At 44.9% G+C, this 25,579-nt stretch overlaps 1 protein-coding gene across 5 annotated transcripts in view; it reads right to left on the minus strand.

Moving 5' to 3' along the window:
• Nucleotides 1–25,579, minus strand: part of FSTL4 (follistatin like 4) — a 657,291-nt gene that overhangs the window by 191,684 nt on the left and 440,028 nt on the right. Inside the window, exon 1 of one of the 5 annotated variants that reach the window (XM_070465358.1) lies at nucleotides 24,565–24,673. The exons of the other annotated variants lie outside the window; for them this stretch is intronic. The gene's annotated coding sequence lies outside the window, so the exon portion shown is untranslated. Of the gene's footprint in view, nucleotides 1–24,564; nucleotides 24,674–25,579 lie in introns of those variants that run through there. 5 annotated transcript variants of the gene reach the window in all.

Genomic DNA, 25,579 nt, shown 5'->3' on the forward strand with positions numbered 1-25,579 from the left:
GGAGTTTATTTTGTAATTAAAGACAGTTGTACCAATTTCCCCTACCCAGTCACTACGGACACAAGTTTGTCCACACTTGTGGACAAGGGTCTTTCCAGAGGAGGGTTCATGTCAGTGGCAGAGCTAAAGGGAAAGGGGCAGGGGCTCAGCAAGGGGCCTGAGCCCAGGGCACACAGACACTTCACCAGAGACAAGCTCTGAATCACCACCTCATCTCTGTACAAGTAAGCTGCACAGATGGAACGACCTTTTAACTTTTCCCTTCTAGATGGAAATAGCAATAGCACTACATCCTGGTTACGTACGGACACTTTCAACCGTGTACTTGGTGAAAAGTTAAACAAAACATCCTCACTGCAACCATTCAGCTCTATGACAGGGAGGTGTTGAAATCCCAACATTTTGGTGTTGGAAGAAACCTAAAGGCCATGAAAACCACAAGTTAACCATTTAAAAATGAGTGGACTGAGCGCCACAAGTGAGCTGGCACGTCACCCAACGAAGCATATGGTTTTAAATATGTTTATATGATGCAGAACTGCGGGAGCTGTTTCAGTTTGGACACTCCTTCCTCTCCTGAAGGAATTCTCTGCCCACTAACCTGCAAGGCACCTCTGCATCCACACTACCTGCCTTGCCTTGGCTGGAGGCCCTTCTCCCAAGCAAGTGATGACTTGACTTAAAAACCACGTATAAAGTGTTCTTTTGGAGGAAAAAAGTGTGCATGGGTATATATATATACACACAAAGAAAAAGTCTCAAAGCTATACGCCAAAATATTATCCATGGTTCTCTCTGATGGTAAATATGTTTTATTTTGCTCTTTTGTGCTTTCCTGTACTTTTTTCTGCAAATAATACATAATATCTTTGTAATCAGAAAAACAACAATAAAAAGCAAGCAACAGTGGTTATTTAAAAAAAACCCAATCAAGGTTTTCCTGCCTTGATTGAAGTAGCAGAGCCTCACGCTAGTTCCCCATTGTCAGCAAACAGCTGGAATGTTGGTGAAAGCATGAAGCAAACTTGTTAGTTAAAAGTGGTGGAGGAGCTTCAAAGTAGGTGCTCCTTTGTGACAAAAATGTACTTTCCTCTATTCTTGTTCCCCTTGGGTATAGTCATTCCATTACAGGCAGCTCCCCAAATATCTACCTGTTTGGAAATCTCACTTTCTGCCAACTCTGGATCAGTAATGGTCTCTAAGGTTAATCTGTTTCTCTCCCACCAACACGGCTTACAGTGAGATCAACCTTTGTGACCAAGGAGTACAGACAGCAGAAAATGTTACCAGTCACTGAAAGATCCCCAGCCTGGAGAATAGACACACTGCTTGTATCAACTGCTATTCAGACCTAAACAAATGGAGGGATATGGTAGGTCTGGGGATTAAAAGATACAGTTATGTAAACATGTCAAGCCTCCTGAACCCATAGATTCAATGCAATACAAATCATATTTCCAACAGGGTGTGTGCATACATGCCTGTGTGCATATGCACAGGGGTGCAGCCACTCAACAGCTCATTCTGTAATTTACTGATAGAGGAAAAGGACCAAGGGCAGCTGGAGTGTTCCCAAAGAGCCTGCTCCATGATATCAAAGCTTATTATGAAACTCTACTGAGACAATGTGTAGAAATAGATCAAATGAACAGAAGAAAGTGTGAAAGTTGCCCAGTCAAGTCTGACTCTTTGTGACCCCATGGACTATACAGTCCATGGACTTCTCCAGGCCAGAATACTGGAGTGGGTAGCCATTCCCTTCTCCAGGGGATCTTCCCCTGAAAATAGGAGCATTTGCTATAGGAGAGATGTTATTGTAGATCTCAGGGGAACAGATGGACCTCTTAATAAATGATGCAAGCACAGTGTGGGAATAAATGGCCTCTGTTTGATACCATTCATAAAAAAATTATTTCCATGTAGACTTAAAAATAAACATGGGATTCTACTTCGGGAATGTTAGTGTAAGGAGCTCTGGAGTCATGCTTCTGAGAGAAACAATCATAACTGGTAAGATTTTAAAAATCATTGCTTAGGGCTCCCCTGGTGGTTCAGTGGTAAAGAATCCACCTGTCAATGCAGGAGACACAGGTTCGACCCCTGATCAGGGATGATCCCATATGCCATGGGGCAACTAAGCCTGTGCACCATTACTACTGAGCTCGTGCTCTAGAGTCCAGTAGCTGCAGCTACTGAGCCCATGTGCCATAACTACTGAAGCCCACATGCCCTAACTACTAAAGCCCACGCGCCCAAGAGCATGTGCTCTGTAACAAGAGAAGCCATCACGTGAAGAGCCCGCATACCACCACTAAAGAGTCACTCCTTCTTGCCACAACTAGAGAAAAGCCTGCACAGCAGTGAAGACCCAGCATAGCCAAAAATAAATAAAATAAAATAAACCGCATTGCTTAAAGTGCCTAGAAATTGTCTCAAGGGCATTTGTTGTTGTTATTCAGTTGCTAAGTTGTATCTGACTCTATGACCTCATGGACACACACAGCACACCAAACTTCCCTGTCCTTTACTATCTCCCAGAGTTTGCTCAAATTCATGTCCATTGAGTCAGTGATGCTATTCAACCATCTCATCCTTTGTCATCCCTTTCTCCTCTTGTCCTCAATCTTTCCCAGCATCAGAGTCTTTTTCAATGAGTTGGCTCTTCACATCAGGTGGCCAAAGTATTGGAACTTCAGCATCAGTCCTTCCAAGGAATATTCAGAGTTGATTTTCTTGAAGACTGACTGGTTTAACCTCCATGTGATACAAGGGACTCTCAAGAGTCTTCTCCAGCACCACAATTTGAAAACATCAATTCTTTCGTGCTCAGCCTTCTTTATGGTCCAACCCTCACATCTGTACATGACTACTGGAAAAACCATAGCTTTGACTATATGGACCTTTCTTAAGGGCATACAACACAAGAAGAAACTTTTAAAAAAGAAAATCTATTAACTTTTAGTAAGAACAGCGAGAGTCTTCCTTAAACCATGACCTGCTTACTTTGCCCTCTCCACTCCAGATGTGAGTGGCCCAGGAGATAGAGTTCCTTCTCTCTCAGCTCTCAGTCAAAGCCTATATTACCTTTCTGAGAGGGCAAGACACCAGCAATTCTCATCCTTCCTTCCTCCATTCTGCATAAGCTAAATTCAAGTCAAACGCAGCTGAAGAATCTGGGGCCTGAGTCTTATGTCCAGGCCTGAGTTATAGGATGGAAATTCTACTGTTGGCAAGGCAGGCCAAGGATACTGAGGCCCCAGCTGCTCTCATCCTAGCTCATTCACAGGACAGAGGTCCCATGATGGGAGAGACAGGCTGAGAAGACCAGAGATTACAACCCTAGGTAGGACCCCAATCCTAAACCAGGAATGTCACTCTGAGAAAAATGGGCCACTATGCCTGCCTCAAGCTCTGGAGCATTGGCTTGGAGATTTTGCCCAAGGGAAGAAGAAGGCCATTAAAAAAAAAAAAATGGAGAGCTGTGACTAAAAGGAAGTAACTTTATTTTGAAAACAGTATACAGAAGTTTAAGCCTAAGGGTCCTCTTATAAAAAGAGATTTTGGTGTTAAGCAATTAAGAGGAGGCTCTTAGCTTAATGAGGGCAACAAACTAGACTGTAGGCTGGTCAACTGAACAGGAAACTAACAATCAAAACAAACAAAATAAAAATGAACAAAGCTTCAAAGACATATGGCATACCATTAAGCATACTAACATTCATATAAGGGGAGTACTAAAAGGAGCAGAGAGAGAAGAAACAAAGAAAAAAAATTTAGATGACTAATAGTTGAAAACTTCCCAAATTGGAGGAAAAACATTAATCTACACATCCAAGAAACTCAATGAATTCCAAGTAGGATACACACAAAAAGATCCACACTGAGGATCTTACTAGGAGATAGAAATATTTTATAATAATAAAAGGATCCATTCATCTGGAAAAGTTATAATAAAAATTATAAACATATATACAACCAGAACCCAAAAATACATGAAGCAAAAACATGATAGAATTTAAGGGAGAAATAGACAATTTAATAGTAATAGTTAGAGGGTTTAATACCCACTTTTGATTATGGAGAAAACAACTAAGCAGAAGATAAACAAGGAAATACAAATCATGGACAACACTATAAATCAACTAGATATAACAGATCTTTATAGAACTGTCCATCCAACAAAAGTAGAATACACATTTTTCTCAAGTGTACATGAAACATTCTCTAGGCTAGACTACATTCTATACAATTAAACAAGGATTAATACATTTAAAAGGACCGAACTAACATAAAAGATGTTCTCCTACCACAATGGAATGAAATTAGAAGTCAATTTCAAAAATAAAATTTGGGAAATTCACAGATATGTGGAAATTAAATAGCATTCTCCTACATAACCAACAAATCACAGAAGAAATAAAAAGGCAAATTAGAAAGTGCTTTGAGATGGATGAAAATGAAGTTGCAACATAACAAAACTTAAGGTATGCAGCTAAAGGAGTCTTAGAGGGGAATGAATTCATAGCTATAAATGCTTCATCAAAAGAAAAATTAATCTCAAATCAATAACCTATCATTCTACCTTAACATACTAGAAAAGTGGAGTAAACTAAACTTAAAGCAAGTAGGGGACAGAAATAGTAAAGATTAGAGTAGAAATTAGTGTAATAAAGAATAGAAAAGTAAAATCAACAGAACCAAACTTGTCTCCTAAAAAAACAAACAAACCCAAACTGACAAAACTTTAGCTAGACTGATAAGAAGAAAATACAGAAAGCTCAAATTACTAAAAACAGGAAAGAAAGAGGGGACCACTACTACTGGCTTTACACAATAAAAAGGATAATAAGGTAATAATATGAACTATTATATACCAACAAACTAGATAACTTTGGTAAACTGGATTTATTTGTAGAAACATAACAATTACTGAAATTGACTCAAGAAGAAACATAAAATCTATGCAAGTCATTTGATTAACTATTTAAAAATTTACCACAAAGAAAAGTGCAGGGCCAGATGGATTTATGGGTGAAGTCTACCAAACACTTAAAAAGAATTAATACCAATTCTTCATAAAGTCATACAAAAAACAGACGAGCTGGGAACACTTCCCAACTCATTCTATGAGGCCAATATCACACTGATACTAAAACTAGACAAGGTGTTACAGGAAAACAAAACTACTGGCCAAAACCTCTTAACCCTCTTCTAGGTACAAAAAAAACCACCCGTAGCAAATTCAAACCAAATCCAGCAATACATAAAAAGGATTATATATCATGACCAAATGTGATTTATGCAAGTAATGTAAGGTTGGCTTAGCATACAAAATCAATTCATGTAATACACAATATAAACAGAAAAAAGAACAAAACCACATGATCATCTCAAATGTTGTAGAAAAAAATTGTTTGATAAAGTGTAAAATTCCTTTTTGATTAAAAAAAAACAAAAACCAAAAAAAACAACTCAGCAAAGAGGGACTAGAAGAGAATTTCTCAATGTGGTGGGACTTTCCTGGTGGTTGAGATTACAGTCTGCCTGCAATGCAGGAGACCTGGGTTTCATTCCTGGGTCGGGAAGATCCCCTGAAGAAGGGAATGGCAACCCACTGCAGTATTCTTGCCTGGAGAATTTCATGGACAGAGGAGCCTGGTGGGCTACAGGCCATGGGGTCACAAAGAGTCAGACCTGACTGAGCGACTGACATTGCCACATCCTTCTCAACGTGGTAATAAACATCTATGGCTCACAGTTAACATCGTATTTAACAGTGAACAACTGAATGCTTTCCCCTAAGATCAAGAACAAGAAAAGGATATCTGCTTCTGCTATTTCTATTCAACACTGTACTGGGGGGTTCTAGCTATAGCATATGGGCAAGAAAATGAAATATAAGGCACTCAGATTAGAAAGAAGAAGTAAAATTCCATTTATGCTCACATTATCTTATATATAGATAATTCTAAGTCATACCCAAAAGGCCCTATTAAAACTAATAAATGAGTTTGGCAAGTTTGCAGGGTACAAGATCAATACACAAAAATCAACTGTATTTCTATATATTAACAATAAGCACTCTGAAAATGAAAATATGAAAACAATTCTATTACAACAGATTGAAAAAGAATAAAATACTTACGAATAAACTGAACCAAAGAAGTGCAAAAGTTATATTTCAAAACTGCATAAATTGTTTCAAGAAACTAAAGAAGACCAAAATAAATGGAAAGACATCCCATGGTCATGGATCAGAAGACTTGATATTGTCAAAGTGTCAACACTTCCCAAAATGATTGACTCATTCAATGCAACTCCTATCAGAATCTCAGCTGATTTCTTTGTAGAAATTAACAAGCGGATCCAAAAATTCATATGAAAATGTAAAGGACCCAGAATAGCCAAAATGATCTTAGAAAAGAATAACCAAGTCAGAGGATTCACATTTCCTGATTTCAACATTTACAAAGCTGCAGTAATCAAGATAATGTGGCACTAGTCAAAGGATAGATATACAGATCAATGGAATGGAATTGAGAGTCTAGAAATATGTCCTTAAAATTATGGTTAATTGATTTTCAACAAGAATGCCAAGACAATTTAAAGGGAAAGAATAGTCTTTAAAATAAAAATGGTAGAGGGATAGCTGGATATTCACTTGTAAAAATGTGACACTGGACCCTTGTATCAAAATGCATGCAAAAATCAACTCAAGATGGACTTAAGATCTTAATATAAGATCTAAATGTAAATGCTAAAATGCAAGATATAAATGTAAATGTTGTAACTGTAAGATTCAAGTAAAAAACTCTAGTAAATATTCTCTTAAATATGACATCAAAAGTACAACTGACAAAATAATAAATAGGTAAACTGAACTTCATAAAAATTCATAACTTTTGTTCTTCAAGGGATAACAAAGTGAAAAAGAACCCACAGAATAAGAGAAAATATTTGTAAAGCATACATATGATAAGAGATATGTATCAGGAATACACAAAGAACACTTGCAACTCATAAGACAAATTGTCCAATTAAAAATGGGTTAAGGATATAAATAGACAGTTTTCCAAAGGAGATATACAGATGACCAATAATCACATGAAAAGATGCTCAAAATTATTATCCATCAAGGAAATGCAAATCAAAACACATGAGAAACCACTTCATATCTGCTTGAAAGACAGTAAATAAGGAGACAGATAATAACAACCATTGGCAAAGATATGGAGAAATTGGAACCCTCGTGCACTGCTGATGGGACTGTAACATGGTGCAGTCACTTTGGAAAACATTTGACAGTCCTCAAAAGTTTGAACACAGATTTCAGATATGACCTAGCAACTCTACTATGTAAATACACAAGAGAAATGATAACATATTTATGTCTACACAAAAACTTTTTAGCAGCATATTTATAAAAGCCCCAAAGGGGAAATGACCCAAAGCTTCATCAACTGATAAATGAATAAGATCTGTTCTATCCATGCAATGGAATTTTATTTGGCAATAAAAAGGAATTAGGTATTCATATATGCCACAACATGGGTGAATCTTGAAACCATGATACTAAGTGAAAGAAGCCAATCATGAACGACCACATATTCTTTCAAATGTCTAGAATAGGCAAATATGCAGAGGCAGAAAGTCAATTATTGTGTTTGCTAGGGCTAGGGGGTTATGCTTGGTGTGGGAGAAATGAGGAGCGACTGCTAATGGGTTCAGGGTTTCTTTCTGGAAGTGAGGAAGATGTTTCAAAATTGTTTATAGTGATGGTTGCCCAACTCTTGGGATATTTTAAAAACTATTGAACAGCATACTTCAAATAAGTGAATTGAATGGTATGTGAATTATATCTCAGTAAAAATATTATATTTAAAAATTAAATGTAAGAAGCAACACCATAAAGATAACATAGAATAATGTAGGGGGCAGGGAAGGATTTGTTTTAAAAAGCAGAAAATCTACTAAGCATGACGGAAAAGTTTTTCTTTAAATTGAGATATAACTGACACACAACACTGTGCATGTTTAAATGATACATGTTGACTTGATACATTTATACATTGTAATATGAAGGAAAAGCTTGATAAATTAAATTACATTAACATGAAGAACTTTCATTCTTAAAAATAAACCAAGACAGAGTGAAAAGTCAAGCCACCATTGGAATAATATGTTTGTAATAAATATAAACAAAGAATAAGCATTCAGAGTATAGAAAGAATTACTACACATCAATTTTTTAAAAAGATAAACAACTGAACGGAAAAATGAACAGAAAACTTGGGCAGGTCCTTGAGAGAAGATGAAATCAAAATAGACAACAAACAAATGAAATGATGCTTAGTCTTACTGGTGATGAGAAAAGTCTCTGTTAAAACCACAGTGAAACAGCATTTCGTACCCCCACCCCGCTGCCAGACTGTAAATTAAACATGTTTAACTGTCACAAGTGCTAGTAGTGTGAAGGGCAGGAACTCTCATATGTTGCTCTTTTCAGGGTAAAATGGCCAACAACTTGGAAGACAATATGACAATCTCTAGTAAGGCGAAAGAAGCACACCGCTGTGCATATGCACAGCAAAAGACATAAGACTTCCCCGGTGGCTCAGTTGGTAAAGAGTATACCTGCAATGCAGGACATCCAGGTTCCATCTCTGGGTCAGGAAGATCCCCTGGAGAAGGAAATGGCAACCCACCCCAGTATTCTTGCCTGGAGAATTCCATGGACAGGGGAGCCTGGCCGGTTACTGTCCATAGGGTGGTAAGAGCCGGACACGTCTTAGCAACTAAACCACCATAGCAAGAGGCATATACACAAATGATTCCAGCAACAGACCTGAATGGGAAATGATACTGGCTGTCAGCAGTATGATGGATAAATGATGGTATATTTATATAAGGGGTTTTCAGGAACACAAACAAGCTACAGCTATACTCAACATGGATGTCTTACAGACATGATGTCATGTGAGAGCAGCAAATCAAAACAGGACATTACAGCACAGTTCCACTTATATTAAGTTCAAAACTGGGAAAAAGCAAACCATGCCTCAATATATAGTTAGGTGAGACAACTATAAAGAAAAGCCAGAACATGATGCTCACAGAAGGCAGGGAGGACTATGTGAATTTGGAGGGGGCAGAAGAGAGGGGGGTATCTCTAAAGCACAGCCCTAATTCCTAAAACATGTGCTGTGCTTAGTCGCTCAGTCGTGTCTGACTCTTTGTGACCCCATGGACTGTAGCCCACCAGGCACCTCTGTCTGTGGGGATTCTCCAGACAAGAATACTAGAGTGGGTTGCCATGCCCTCCTCCAGGGGATCTTCCCAACCCAGGGATTGAACCCAGGTCTCCAGCATTGCAGGCAGATTCTTTACCACTGCGCCACCTGGGAAGCCCTCCTAAAACACGGCTCTTCTCAATGATATTTTTTTGTTGTTGTTACAAATACACTTTTGTATCCTCTTCTGTCTCTATGTTATATTTCATCATAAATGAATGAAGAAAAATCTGTTTTCAACAAGCTGCTTCCCTTTCAGTCCTCTGAAAGTGCTGGTGGGTCAGCACTGCATGTGGCATACTATATGCAGGGGATTGCCACGGCTCGGGGAGCCTGACCTTGGAACACCAGGCATGGCCTCGGAACACTTCTCTGGTCTGAGCACATCCTGCTGTAGGTGAACTACTGTGCAACAGACCGAGTTTTATTCATCAAGGTTTTCTCCATCCCTTCTCAGCTCTGCAGTCGTCCACTCTTTGCTGTTCTTCTGACGGAGGTGAAAACCAGTCTTGCTTCCACCCAGTTCTTCCCATGTTCTCCCTCCCTCTCCTGAGCACATGTTTATGGCATGCTTACTCCATGCCAGCCTAGGATATGGTACTGAGAAAGGCGAGTCTGGTCTCTACCGTTCAGTGGAGGGATGATGTTCTGTTCAGTTCAGTTCAGTCACTCAGTCATGTCCAACTCTTTGCGACCCCATGAATCGCAGCACGCCAGGCCTCCCTGTCCATCACAAACTCCCGGAGTTTACAAACTCTTGCCCATCGAGTCGGTGATGCCATCTAGCCATCTCATCCTCTGTCGTCCCCTTCTTCTCCTGCCCCCAATCCCTCCCAGCATCAGGGTCTTTTCGGAGGGATGATGTTACTATCTCCTAATTAATTGATCACTATTGTTCCAAGGGCTAAGAGGAACATTTAGGCTTTATACACTCAGGCTTGTTAAACCAAGCCTACATCCAGGCCCAGGACAGAAACTTTGGAAAACACTGTGAAGTCTTTTAGTCCTGCCTGTAAAATATTAATTTTATGGATATTATTAAACACTTGGAGGTTTTAGGGATGTAAAATTTGGTCACTAGGAAGCAATTTGTGTATGGTGGATGTAACTGCTTTTGTTATGCTAAAAGTTTCAAACTGCTCTGTCTGGAAACTTAAAAGAACAGCTTCATTCTGTGGCTTTGTCATTTCTGTTTGTGTATTCGGGCTACCTGGTGGGCAAAAGTTAAATGTAGATATAAAATCCAGAAGGCACTAAGACAATGTATAAGGAGATTGTTTTCTTCTGATGTTGCGGGAAGACAAAGTTTAGCCTTAAACCCATTACCCTTTATGTCCTGTTTTCAGGATTTACAACCTCCATATGGATGTCCCCCAGCAGAAGAGAGTGGCCAAGACATAAAGGGGCACATGGCTTAATTTTCTCCATTGCACACCCATCTGGGAACCTGTTCTCACGGAAGGGTAGGTGTCCATTTGTGCCAATAGATGTGGTCTCACACCTGACTCCAACTAACGTGGGAGCGGGAGAGCCCCAGCAAGCAGCGTGGCCGGAGCTGTGCTCCCTCACCTACTCCTTCCCCACCAGTCGTGATGGGGAGCCGGTGGAGGCGGGGCCCTGTGACTACGCTGTGCTGACCCACGCTGGTGAGAAGTGCACATCTCCTGGGTTACTGAGGCTCTGTTACTACCACAGATCCCAGCATGCTTTGGAAGCCTTGGCCTCCTCTTCACAAGGGGCAATGATTCCTACCCAATCGCCTGACTGTTCCCATCATCCCCCCCCCCACCCCCGCCCCGCCAACCCTTCTCTTTACACTGGAGGCAAGAACATGGAGAAATTACTCACTCATTTTTTGACTTAGTCCCTTATTTATAATCTAGACTGATGGAAAAGCTGAAGAAAAGGATCCTCCAACAAAGGAAAGCTTGCTGGCTCACATGAAGTTGCCTCCCTACACACACCAGGAGAGTCATACGGAAGGGGTTCCAGGTTCCTGCCCCACCCTGGGTGATGATGTCCAGGGGAGGGTGGACAGTTCAGTATTTCAATCGTGTCTAAACGCCAGTAAAACTGCTCAAGTCATTAAAATTGCCTGTGCCATCCAGTTCACTGAGAAACACTTAATTTTCCAGCCGCTTGTTTTTAGATATGTGTGGGCACACTCAAGTCAGACTTCCTGGGGAGAGGGGCGGAGAGGGAGAGCCGCAAGGGGGAGGTGAGAGCACGAGGCCCAGGAAGGAGAGAGAGAAGGGGGAGACTGTGCCTGCCTGGTGAACATGCAGTCAGCTACGCCCCCTCTTAACCGGCCTCCGACTGCAGCTGGCCTGGGCCTGTGTGCCCACGGGGCCCTTATGACACGCTACTCCACTCCTCGGCACACTCGGAAATCGACCTTTCCCTTGACACAAGCACCTCCTCCCCATCAGAGCAAGCCTAGCCCACCTGACTCTGCCCTCCCCTGAGCGTCGCTGCCCCAAGCCGCAACTCTCCCGTGGCCCACCTCCTGTACCTGCTCCTGGAGGTCACCTCTGGAGTCCAGATCCAGGCGGGGTCCTGGCCGGGGCTCTCCGGACACAGACTGGACAAGAAAGGAGAGCTGTCCTCCCGTGGACCACGGACCAGGCGTGCTGGGCACACCTACAGCCAATTCTCCTGGCTTCGTAGATTCCTGGCCACGCCCTCTGGCTCTGTGAGACCCCTGGTGCGATACCCCCAACCATACAGTCTCCACGGTGGTGCGTGGTAGGGACAGGGGAGCCCATCGGAAGGATGCTTCTACCTGGGGTCAGGCAAAGAGACCTGTCAAAACCAAACTTGGGTCCCAATCAGTGACAAGCCAGTGCTCACTTCCCTGGAAGGAGGTTTTCTCCAATTAACTTAAGTCATGTACCTGCCTGTCTGACTGACTGGCCCTGGGCGGCTCTGGGAGAAAAGCAGGCGTCCCGTCACTTGGTGGGGACACCTCAAACATTTGCTCTGTTAATCGGCCGCTGTCTTATTAAGAAGCGAGTCTCCTGCTGCCACCTTCTCTACCACTTTCAAGGAGAAACTTGGGCTCCCTGTTTTTCCCCCAAAGCCCTCCATCAACCAAAGTGGCTGATTAAATACTTTGATTCCTGTTTCTCTGAACATGGCAGCTTGCCAGCTGAGGTGTGTGGCTCCAGACAAAAGTATCCTTGGAATGGAACCACATGGGATCTAATCAGCAGCCTTAGTGTCCTACCACCATCTCCCACCACTTGTGCACCTTCCCTGTGTTCTGAAAAATTTGATGCCTCTCTTCCCTTTTGATTTTCCTCCTCTCAAGTTTGCATCTTATATCACCAGAGTGGTTAAGGATAATTTCAAACAGTTACTGTTTTAACTGTTAGGCTTGTGGAGAGAAGAACTTGACTAAGAAAACAGTCATTGGCAGAAAGCACCTCTCAGACTGGTGGGTGCGGGAGGGTGGGGACTTCTGGCGTAAGTGCCATCCCCCCTACCTTTCTGTGGATCTTGTGGGTGCTAGGTGTAGGGGGGTGAGGGCTGGGCTGGAATCAGGGGCGGCAGCTACAATGACCCAAAGAGTCAACAGTCCATCTGCAGTTCAGGGTCAGGGACCTAGCCCCAGGGCGAGGGAAGCATATGTGTCCCTGAACGTCTAAACAGTGCCTCCTTCCTGCTCTCCAGGTGGAGTGGCAATGGGCTATGCCCCGGACACAGGGCCAGCATATCCACAGGGCTGTTCAGAGCCTGGTCCAGATGGGACGCTTGGCTCCTGTTGACCGAAGAACCTCATGCTGACCTAGCCAGCGATCGCCTGTACTTACAGTTAGACGAGGACTGGCTAAGGTCTGAGGAAGGCAGTTAGAACAATACTGGGGTGAGTAAAAAAGTGTTAGTTGCTTAGTCATGTCTGACTTTTTGTGACCCCATGGACTGTAGCCCGCCAGGCTCCTCTGTCCATGGGATTCTCCAGGCAAGAATACTGGAGTAAGTTGCCATTCCCTTTTCTGGTATGTGTGTGTGTGGGGGGGGTCTTCCCAATCCAGGGGCTGAACCCGGGTTTCCTGCTTTGCAGATGGATTCTTTGCCATCTGAGCCACCAGGGAAGCTTGGGTGAGTAGACAGTGCTTAATTTTATGCCTCAACTTGGCTGGGCCACAGCACCCTGATAGGTGATCAGACATTGTTCTGGGTGTTTCTGTAGGGGTATTCTGGATGCGAGTACAATTTAAACCAGTGGAGTTTGAGTAAAGCAGATGACCATCCACGACGTGGGTGGGCCTCACTTAATCAGTTGAAGGCCTGACTAGAACAAAAAGACCAACTCTCCCTCAGCTAAGAGAATTCTCTAGCAGATGGCCTTCAGATTCTAAACAGAACACTGACTTTTTCTGGGTCTCCAGCCTGTTGGCCCGTCCTGCAGATTTGGGACATCTTGGCCTCCACAGTCACATGAGCCCATTCCTTACACTAAATCTCTTCCTCTCTCTAATCACATCCTATTGGTCTGTATCTCTGGGGAGCCCTGACTAATGCAGTAGGGGTAGGAGGCAGGCCTGACTCTGTCATCCCCAACTGTTCAAAAGTCTCCTCAGGTAGGAATGGCTGAAGTCTAGAGGGCAGGTTTTTAATAGAGCCTGAGCCCCTCTCCACCCAGCTGTCCTGCATGGCTATAGACTTCCCCACATCCACAGCAGATGGGGTGAGCCCACCACTCACAGCTCCTGCCCCTGCATTCTCATTCTTGGGGAAAAGTCATGCGTTGTGTCCAGGCTTTGAGCCTCCATGTCACCTCCACCTCTTTCTCCCAGTGTGTTCAACCATCCTTGATCCTACCAAACTGATTTTTCCTGAAGAGTTCCCCAGTCTGTTCCCTCCCTTAATTCAGGCTCCAACGTCTCTCTATTGCATGCATCAAATGCCTCCTCACTGGGCTCGGTCCGAAGCTGCTCCCCATGGCAATGCGGGGTGATGCTTCTAAACACCAGCTCAACTATTAAAACTCCAATCCTACCTGCAAAAGAAAATCTATCCCCATAACCCAAAGTTCAAGGTCTAGCCCTGGCTTGGCCAGAGCCCTTTCCCCAGACTCATTTCTCGCTGCATTGTTCTCCCAACTTGAAATTTGTATCTGGGAAAACAGCAGGTGGCTTGTGGCTCCCCATACTGGCTTCACATCCTAACCCTTGGCCTAAAAGGCCTTTTTCCTCCCTCTTTGAGTCACCCGTTTCTACCCATCATTTAGTACTCAGCCCAGATGGCACTTCTCCCAGGAGGTCCTTCCATAACAGACTAGAGGTGCTCCACCATGGTGCTCCTCACCCAGCTTCACACGCATCCCCACGGTGAGCTCTCCAAGGGCAGGGCCACCTCACAGTCCTCTTGAGTCCCCAGCCCCTGAACTGGGCCTGATGCACAGTACTTGAGAAATAAATGAAACATTGAGTTGTTGAGGCTTGGCAAGTCATCAACAGCCAGACATAAGAATCACAGGTTATTTTAAGTAATCCTGAAACCCAAGGGTGAGACTTGGTCCACATAACACTGAGGACAGACCCACTGCTTAACTTGCTCTGGGAATGTGAGCAAACAGGTGGAATTAAGTTGGGGCACACCCTGTAGCTGCTTGGTAATCCTGCATGATGCAGCCTTTTTCCTGATCACACCCACTCAAACCCCCTTCTCCAGGAACACCATCTCAGGCCATCCCAGAGGCCCGTGGTCCCCCCAGGAGTCCACCTGGGGCTGCAGTGAGAGGCCGAGTCTGCTAGCAGCAGGCCCGGTTGGTGGCTTAGCACTGGTGCCTCTGAGTTCATCCTGACCCAGGGCCAGACTGGGCAGAGCTCACTGCCACATCTCTGTCCTTTTATAAAAACCAGCACACACATAGAAAGCACAAGAGGAGCAAACACCACAAAGGAAGAAATGTTTTTTAAAAAACACCATCTCTTTGCTGAGACAAGAGTGGCTAACAGCAAGGTTACTGTCAGCTCCATGTGTGAAAATGCCTCCCTCAGAACAGAACACGGACACAGGCACCATCTGCCATGATGGTGAGCAACAATCACCGAGTGCTTTAAAAGTCTGAAGAGTTTCAAAGCTGGCTTCCTTTTGTTAATTATAAAAATCACTATAGGTATAAGAGACGGACGTGGCAGAGCAGTAGGTGCTAAAACATGTAACATTCACAATCAAAAAGTCAGAGACACATGAGTTTGAAGGGCAGCTCTCCCCCTCACCAGCTGAGGGGTCTTGGACAAGTCACTAAACCTCTCTGAGGCTCAGTTTCCTCATCTGCCACATAGGGACAATAACAGTCTTTATCTGGGAGGGTGTGTGGGATTGGTGAGAAAGAGAGATGAAGTCCCCAGGTTTGGGTGCAGCACACAGCATGCACTGCGTGTGTTACCTGCCCTCCATTCTCATCCAAACCTCTGATCTCTTTAAAAGGATGAGATGTGTGAACTCATAATAATTTGCTGCAACTTTTGGAGATTGTAAATGCAACCAACTGAGTCCCTGTGGAGCTGCAACCAAAGGAAGCCTGGTGGAGCCTTCAGCTCGAGTTACTTCTTTCCCCAACCTCTAGACAGGCACGTTCAAGGGTGCATCTTGCTTCCTGGCAACTGTTTCTCTAAATGAGTCCATGGGCTCCTGCTGGCATTTCTCACAGGAAAGAAACCACATTTCCCAGCAGTGGGCTCTGCCTTCCTTCTTAACAGATCCCTGTTCTCATTAGGTCTTCCTGATACCTACAACTGTTTGCCCTGAGAGCCATAAAACTCTTTAAAATGGAGAGTTTGTTGCTTTAAAACCGTGAGCAGACGGACACAGAAAACAAACTTAACGGTTACCAAAGTAGGAATGGGGGGTAGGGAGGGATATATTGGGAATATGGGATTAAAAGATGCACACTCCCATATATAAATAAACCACAAGGATTTACTGTATACCATAAGGAACTACTGAGCATCTTGTAATAACCTATAATGGGAAAGAATTTTAAAAAAAGGATAACATAAACACATACAAAATACATATATACACACACACACACACATATATATCTGAATCATGTTGATGCATACCTGACACTAATACAATATTGCAAATCAACTATACTTGAGTAAAAACCAACCAAACAGAAAACACCATGAGCAGAGTGTTTACTGAGAGACGCCTGGCATGTAAACAAGACCTTCATGCTACTACTGTCTGGCCGGGGGTGGCGTGGGGTGGAGGTGAGCAGGAACATAGGCAAAGGGGAGAAGGAGAGGGGGGAGAGGTGGGGAGGGGGAGAGAGGATGAGGTGTGGGCAGAGGATCAGAGAGCTCAGCTGGGCACAGTGAGCAGGGCAGGCGGGGCTCACAGAGGCATCCTCTAGACTACCAGGGACAGGCCTGCGACCACACCTCAGCTGACCAAAGCGGGCGGGAGTGGACGGAGGGACAGGCAGTGGGACACAGCTCCCTAAGGAAGAGCAGTAAACAGACATGCCTGCCAGGTCACTGGATGAGCCCTTTCTTCCTGCTACAGAGACGTGCACCATTCACACCCCCTGCTAATAACAAGTGAATGGAGCTCACTGTATCTGGTGATTTTAATTACCTGCAAGCAAAGTGATTTTACTGCTTTCATTTAGGGGAGCTTCGTGAAAGTATTAACAGTTTCACTCCGATTACCTTCATTAATGAGAGCTCGGAATCCATCAAAGCAGAAGCAAGCATAATGAGAAGCAGGGCAGAGGGCAGGCTTGTGGGGACCAGGTGCCCACGTCCGTGAGTCCCTGGGGAGCTCTGCCCTCAGTAGCTTCAAGAACACCCCATGTTCCGGACACTGCTGCTCCGTGGCACCTGGCACAGGGCTGGGCACAAGTCCCTCCACAATAGGAACCTGGGTGGTTCCTGAGCCTCAGGCGTGGTGGAGGACTGGGCTCCAGGTTTCTGTAGCTCTGTCCCTTGGCTGTCTTGGGTGGGGACTCAGCTCCACTCTGGAGAGCTAGATCTCCTTATTCATGCCTTTGAGGAGCCCGCTCTGCTGGGGAAGCTTACCAAATATCTACCTCTCCCTGGGCTACCCCGTGACCACTCCACCCTCCAACTCTCCTGACTTATTTCAGTTAATTTGGCACAGTGGTAAGTGGCATCTCCCTCTCTTTGGAGAAAAAAGATGGTTCAGACTAGTACCTTGTTTCCCTGTCCAGAAAAGCAAGCAGAGAGTCTGGGCACCCATGCCAGCCACAGGGGCTGCAGGTGAGACTGGGGGTGGGGTGGGGTCGAGAAACAAGAACAGAACTTGTTCTTGGACCCATGTGTGGACTCATGGACCCACCGTCCTCCCAGCCACTGGCCCCTTTAACTCCTTATGTCATCAGGGAACAGAACCTGAGAGGGACTCTGTGTGCCCAGAAGAGCCAGAGAGCCCTTGCCCTCAGCCTGTTAGTAAGCAGCAAACACTTTCAGGCAGGGACAGAGTCAACATGTTTCAGTTGTGGCTGGTCTGACAGCTGCTGAGTTTGTCACACAGATAATTAGATAAACTGCTTGAGCACAGAGATTCAATATGCAGTGTCATTTAGCGGCTGCTGCACGGGGGCCTTGATCTTAATTGAAGGCGCACTAGGGGAGAACCTTAAAGAAGTCCCAAATCAACTTCTTCTCGCTCCAGTAATTAAACATCTGACTTCTGATCATCATCCAAAGCTCCCCAAGTGTTGGCCATGGGCTCCACTAGTGGTGCTAAGCACCCTGAACCAAGGGCCTCCCTGCTCTTCATGCAGCGCGTTTCCTGAGCAGCCTCCTACAGGGAAGCTTGGGGGTCAGGACGCTCCATGTCACCCCCACCCCACCTTCTTCTGCCCCCCTCCTCCCTCAAGTCCCCTCAACTCCTTACGCCATCAGGGAACAGAATCTGAGGAGGATTCCTTATGAATCCACGCCTCTTCGGCTGGGACCCTGTGATATGTGTTGAATGGAGGGATTCCAGCTAGGCCTTCCCATCCTCTCATATGGGGTCCCCTCAGGAACTGTGTGAGCCCCATTTAACATATAATCATCAATCTGTGCATTCATCTACGAAATGAATGGAACATCTCCAATAAGCGAAGGATGGAAAGACAAATCACATTTCCCCACTCATAAGGACACCCAGGATAGCAGGATATGTACACTAACTCTTGAGAGTCCCTTGGATGGCCGGAAGATCAAACCAGTCCATCCTAAAGGAAATCAATCCTGAATATTCATTGGAAGGACTGATGCTGAAGTTCCAATACTTTGGCTACCTGGTGTGAAGAACCGACTCATTGGAAAAGACCCTGATGCTGGGAAAGATTGAAGGCAGGAGGAAAAGGATGAGATGGTTGGATGGCATCACTGATTCAATGGACATGAATCTGAGCAAACTCTGGGAGACAGTGAAAGGCAGAGAAGCCTGGAGTGCTGCAGTCCACGGGGTCGCAAAGAGTCAGACATGACTTAGCTTGGGACTTATGCAGGAAATCCCCTGGGCCCTGTAGGTTTACTTCTTTTAAAGGGTGAAGCTAGAAATACTTGATGATGAACTCCTAGACAGGCCATCTTTTCCAGCCCAGGGCACACCCCTCCCAGCTTCCTGGGGTGGTGATGAAGAAGGAGGTCCCTTCAAGGCCATCCCTGGGTGGGGGTGGTGAAAACTAGAAAGAAAACACGGCATGGTGGCTAAGAGTTTGGGTTTTCATTGCTGACAAGGCCCCACTTGGAGGATGTATCTCTTTACCTCTCGGATGTCTCTCACTTTCTGTGTTCTGCTCCAGCAGCCCTGGCCCCCTTTTGATCCCCAAACGTTCCAGGAGAGCGCTCACATCAGGGTCTGTGCACCAGCTATTCCTTCTTCTGGGATGCTCTTTCCCTGGATATTCAAATACCTTGCTCCCTAACCTCTCAGCCTCCTCCAGGCCTTTGCTCAAAACTCACTTCTCATGTTAGATTCTGTAACTTCTTTCCCTATCTTCTTCTTCTCCATGGCACGTGTCACCACCTTATCTCTTGCTTACTGTCCCCCATACAAAATTGTATGCACCGTGAGGGCAGGAATCCTGTATGTCTGTGCATTGCTGTATTCTCAGTGCCCGGAGAAGACATGACTCATAAGAAGTGAATGTTCTCTGAATGAATGGAAGGAAGAGTTCAAGCAGCAGAGCAATGTGGCCAGAGTTACCTCTTGGAGTGGTCACTCTTAAAGCCACGTGGAAGATGGGTTTGAAGAAGTATCTGACCAGGAGACAGGACAGGGGCCCTGGGAAGAATCAGAAGGGCTGGGGCTGGCAGGACCAGGAAGAGTGATGACAGCACTGTGGGAAGAATGTAGTAAGACAAGGCCTGGAAAGCACTACCCGGCCTTGGAATTTACAAGGGCAGAGTGACCTTGGTGGGGACAGGAGCCAGGTGCAGACCCTGGTGGGCAGAGTGTGAGGGGGGGGGGAGCTGGGGAAGAGGAGGCAGCTAGCACAGGCAGGGCTTTGGGTGACTGGGAGAGGGAAAGGGAGAGTAGAAATGGTACCTGAGGGATGCTGGGATAAAGCCGGCTCTGCTTGGCTTTAGCATGAGAATGTGTGAGACTGTCGGTGGACACAGAGGAGGAGTGGTTGGAATAAGGAGCAGGTGCTGGGAAAGATCAGGGGACACTGTAGGGGCCTTAGAGACTGCGATTTGTTTCCATAAGTGAAATCAATGCAGTGCAAGACTTTCTCAGCTCAGTAAGTTATTAGCAATTTTTAATTACTGAAATGTAATTAATTCATCCAAAGTGTGGCAGTTCTGTGAAGCACACCACAAATGCTGAACTGATAGCAGCCTTGCACACTTGCAGGGTGCTCACACTAGGACATTTCCTTGCATAAAATCTAGAGTAAATATCCAGAGAAGACACACATTTAAGTTATGTTTCTCGATCCTGGAAGCAGATACTATATGACTGGGACCGAAGGGCCATTTTGCTGGGAGGCTATTGGGATGCTTTGATGCTGGCAGATCCTATAGCGGAGGCTGCAAGAAGGAGATGGTCCATGAAGACTCCCATTGGTCCTTGAGGTCTTGGGGATGTCTCTGGCTACAGCATGGCCATACAATGGCCCACAGAGTAGGGGTGCTGCAGACTCGACTCTGACCTTTCTCTTGGCTGTTAGTTCTGTGAAGTCAGGCCTCCAGTCCTCACCATGCAGAACTCTCAGGTTCTGCGCAGCCTGGCCACCCAGAGGACATTCAACACTGTCTCTATCTCTTCAATAAGCATTGCTGGGAAAGTTGGAGAGCTGCATGTAAATCAATGAAGCTGGAACACACCCTCACACCATACACAAAAATAAACTCAAAATGGCTTAAAGACTTAAAAATAAGACACGACACCATGAAACTTCTAGAAGAGAACACAGGCAAAATGTTCTCTACCATAAATTGTATCAGTGTTTTTTTAGATCAATCTCCCAGGCAATACAAATAAAAGCTAAAATAAACAAATGGGACCTAGTCAAATGTATAAGCTTTTGCACAGCAAAGGAAACCATAATCAAAGTGAAAAGACAACCTATGGAATGGGAGAAGATATTTGCAAATAACGCAACTAACAAGGGCTTAATTTCCAAAGTATACACACAGCTCCTACAATTCAATAACAAAAGATCCAAACAATCCAATTGAAAGATGGCAGAAGACTTAAATAATCATTTCTCCAAAGAAGATACAGATGACCAACAGGCACATGAAAAGATGCTCATCATCACTAATTAATAACGAAAGGCAAATCAAAACTACAGTGAGGTAGCACCTCATACCAGTCAGAATGGCCATCACTAAAAAGCTGATAATAAATTCTGGAGAGTGTGTGGAGAAAAGGGAACCCTTTTACACTATTGGTGGGAATGTAAATTGGTTCAATCACTACAGAAAACAGTATGGAGTTTCCTCAAAAAAATAAATACTGAGCTACCATATAATCTAGTAATCCCACTCCTTGGTGTATACTCAGACTAAACTAAATTTTAAAAGATAAATCCATCCCTATGTTCATAGCAGCACTATTTACAATAGCCAAGACATGGAAACAACCTATATGTCCATCAAGAGGTAAACAGATAAAGAAGACGTGCTATGTACGTACATAGATACATACAATGGAATATTACTCAGTCATCAAAAAGAATGAAATAATGCCATTTGTGGGAGCATGGATGGACCTAGAGATTATCGTACTAACCGAAGTAAATCAGAAACAAAAAGACAAATACCATATGATATCACTTACAAGTGGAATCTAAAATACTACACAAATGAGTATCTATGGAGCAAAAACAGATCCACAAATATAGAGGACAGATTTGTGGTTGCCAAAGGGCTAAGTGGGCTCCCCTGGTGGCCAGGGGGAGTGGATAAAGAATCCACCTGTAATGCAGGAGACCTGGGTTCAATCCCTGGGTTGGGAAGATCCCTTGGAGAAGGGAATGGCTACCCACTCCAGTATTCTGGTTTGGAGAATTCCATGGACTGTATAATCCATGGGGTTGCAAAGAGTCAGACTCAACTAAGCGACTTTCACTTCACTTCAAACAGGTGAGGGGCTGGGGAGGGAAGGATTGGGAGTTTGTGATTAGCAGATGCAAACTATTATATATAGGATGGATAAACAACGAGGTCTTACTGTATAGCACAGGGAACTATATTCAATATCCTATGATAAACCATAATGGAAAAGGATATGAAAAAAGAATATACATGTATAACTGAGTCATTTTGCTGTACACTCAACATTGTAAATCAACTATACTTCAAGAAAATTAAAAACAAACCAACATCTATGAGTGAGACAGCTTGGTGGAAAATGGCCACATTCCCTGTGTGGAGCTCACAGTGAAGGCCAGGAAGGGTACAGAGAGATTCCTTTGCCAGGCCTGGGGAAGCAGCAGTGGCCTTTGACAGAAGGCAGGTGGGGCCGGGAGTGGAAGGACAATTGGAAGAAACTGGAAACAGGAAGGGGGCTGGGAGAAAGTGGAGGCCAGAGCATGCTAAAGGAGGGCACGCCCCAGAGGCTCTGCGTTTTCATCTCTGGGCCCCTCTGGCTGCTGCTGAGTTTCCCACTCCTCCCCTAGAGGAGAGGAAGTGGCTGGTGCTCTGGTGTGGGGAGGGGCTGTGAGTTCGGGATAACTCAGCTGGCTTTCCTGGAGAAGCTCCCAGCTGGGCCTCTTACTGACCTGCACAGCCAGGAGGCCCAACCCAGCAGCAGGGGCCTTACCCACTGACCAGGGCCCCTGAGTCCTCCCTCCACGAAGTCTCCTGGGGGCAAAGGAAAAGGCAGTCTCGTCTACTGTGAGCATGACTTGCTGGGACTGAATTAAAAAGAGCCCCAAAGTTGGGGGTGATGATGAAGGGTGGACTACAGCAGCAGAGCCTGCGGACTAGAGGCCTCGCTGGGGCTCTGGGTCCCCATGTGGGGAAATGGGAAGGTTGAACTGTCTTATCTGATAGTCCACTTGAGTTCAAACTACCTAGGTTGGCACACAGGCCTATCTTTTACCCCCTTGTCTCCATTCACCCATAGTCTCCCTCATCAACTCCAGCTCCCTGTCAGGACCTGCATTTTAATCACTTGCTCTGTCCTGAGAGTCTGTAGGTATTACTACTTCATGTCTGCACCCTACGAAGCCCTTATTCACTCTTCCAGATACACCTCAATTGTCTTTTCTCCAGCTCCCTCCCTAGACATTCCCCTTTCCACTCTTAGGTGGACCAATCCCTCCCCTGGCTCAACCAGCAGTTCCCGAAAGCCTTTCCTGCATTCCAGAACCTTCCTCTAGCCCTGGAATCAGGAGTTCTTGGTTCTTCTCTTCCACCTCTACAAGCTTACCAGGTGAACTCGGATGACTCACTACATTTCTTTTCAAAAAGGTTTTAGAATTTTGATCATTTGGAGGTCAAATTCCAGTCATTCATTAAATAAACATGGAGGACAAATGTTCTTCTCTCCCCTTGTTCACAGGACATTCACACCATTGACTTCTAAACCTATATTGAGAGTAATCACATGTGAGCAGGGCTCTTAGAGCCTCCTGCATCCATCCCTTGACTGTGCCCCGATGTTTGCCATTATCCTGAGTGATGCTGATACTGCTTAGAGAAGAGCATTTGTGATGATGTGCCTAGCACTGCTCATTTTATGTTCATGACATTCTGTGAGGTAGGCATTATCATCACCCCATCTTACAGACATAGTAAGTGAGACAGAGAGAGCTTATGTGTCTTCTCCAAGGCAGCGTGGAATGGTCCCATGACTGGCCTCAAGCTGATGCCTCTGGTCCTGTGCCACCTAATCCCTCAGTGTGGGCCTCCCCATGAGGCTTCCTCAGGCCCCAGCATTTCCCTATTGTAGGGACCACTCCAGCAGAGTGAAACCAAACCCCTAGGATGTCTGCCCCCACCATACCCCTGTGCCCGCTGCCTCCACACCTGGGGAAGCTGAGAGTCTGCCTGAGGCTAGGCCGACACAGCTGGGAATGAGAGTATCTCTCCCTGGCAGGGCAGAAGAAACTTGGAAGTGTGGAAATGCCCTGGAGGCATGGGACTCAATTTATATTCCTAAAGCTATAAGACGCTAAAGTAACAACAACATCTAAATACCCCAAAGAAGAAAAGAAGTCTTTGGCAGCAAGTTGTATCTGCTCTGCTAATTTGTAACAGAAGGTTGAGTTTTTATTCCTGTGTTCAGTAACACTTCAGAAAAAAAAAAAAAAAGTTTGCCAGTAAGCCTATAGTATGTTTAACTTTCAAAATAAAAAAGTGGCAATTATTTCCTCTGATTTCATAAGTCTGGGAATTCCCCCCTGAAGCGTGAATATGCACTTTCAAATGCCATTGGGGATGAGGAAGCTTAAGGGTCTGTTTAGAACTGAACCTCTAACAGGCTCCTTTCTTCCATAATTTCATGGTTTGTTTGGAAAACTGCCTAACTATGACATTGTATCATCTGAAATAATACAAGCCTGGCGTGCTGAGTGATGGCTGAGAGGCAAGCTCCTCTTCTCCAAAAGCATAGGAGATAAAGCCTGAACTCAGAGCTGAGTCAGAAAAATCATTTTAAAAGTGCTAACTAGTACACAAATAGGAATGCCGTGTCACAAGATAACTTCAGATACAAACTCTAGAAGAAGTTAAAGGTACAGAGAAATCTACCCACTATCTTGGTGTTCACTGGAGGTATTTGGTGCAGAAGACAAATGTGACTAATTCTGTCCCAAGGAGAAAAAGAGACAGTATCCCACCTCCTTCATGCCCCTGGCTTTTCAGATGTCAGGAGAGCTGGTATGGAAGCTGCCAATGGCCTCTGAGACAAGGCTGCAGAGTTCAATTTTGATTTTCTCACCAGTGAATGATCTCTAAATGATGTTGTACTTCATTCTGTATTCACACAATATTCTATTGCCATAGCAACTAGAATGTGTTACCACAAGTTTTCTTATACGCAGTCTTTGAATGCTGCCTCTCCTTCCTTGCACAGCAGTAAGCTCCGTGTGACCCCAGGTGGTACCCCCAAGAAGACACCCCCCAACAAGGGTGCAGGGAGGGGCTCTGGTGGCAGAGTGACTGCTCTGAACTGTGGTGGCCTGGCCTGGAAGCCCACATCCCCCTTGCTCAACACACTCCAACCCCATAAGAACCATCCTAATATAGTGACTTTTGGGGGTAGAGAAAGCCCCAGAGAATGAAGTCATAACTTCTCTTTGTAAAGTCTGGTAGGAAAAGAGAATGAAACATGAAGGATTTTAGAATTTTTGTTCGGACAGGTAGAAAGGTATTTTCAAGTTTCCTGGATCAATAACTCCCTGGACATTTGGGACAGAGACAAACTGTTATCCTTGGAGCTCAAGACGGCATTAAACACTCTGCTGCCATCTTGGGGTGAGGACTGTAGGAAGCTGTCCTTTATACCCACCCTCCTTTTCCCCAGGAATCCCATCCTGCCTCCCTCTAGCACTCTGTCCATCCATTACCTCCTGCTCCCTGTGAAAGTCATGGTTCTGGCAAAGATGGAGGTCCTCCCCCAAAGCACCCTCCGAGGGCTCGCCTGCCTCCACAGCCACCAAGGCCCTGGGGGGTCAATGAACTGCTTGCTGGGCATTCCCTATGGAAACACTAGGGGAGGAGAAGCCGGCTGGCCCTCCTGCCTCCAGGGACTGGAGCTGATGCTGAAACAGAGGCAGTAAAGGCTTCTCTGTGGGATTCAGAGTCAGGGGATGAGGTCTGCAGAAAGGGGAACCCTAGCTGCAGGTGAACATC

This window comes from Odocoileus virginianus, chromosome 3 (assembly GCF_023699985.2).
Source record: "Odocoileus virginianus isolate 20LAN1187 ecotype Illinois chromosome 3, Ovbor_1.2, whole genome shotgun sequence".
Classification (NCBI taxonomy): Eukaryota; Metazoa; Chordata; class Mammalia; order Artiodactyla; family Cervidae; genus Odocoileus; species Odocoileus virginianus.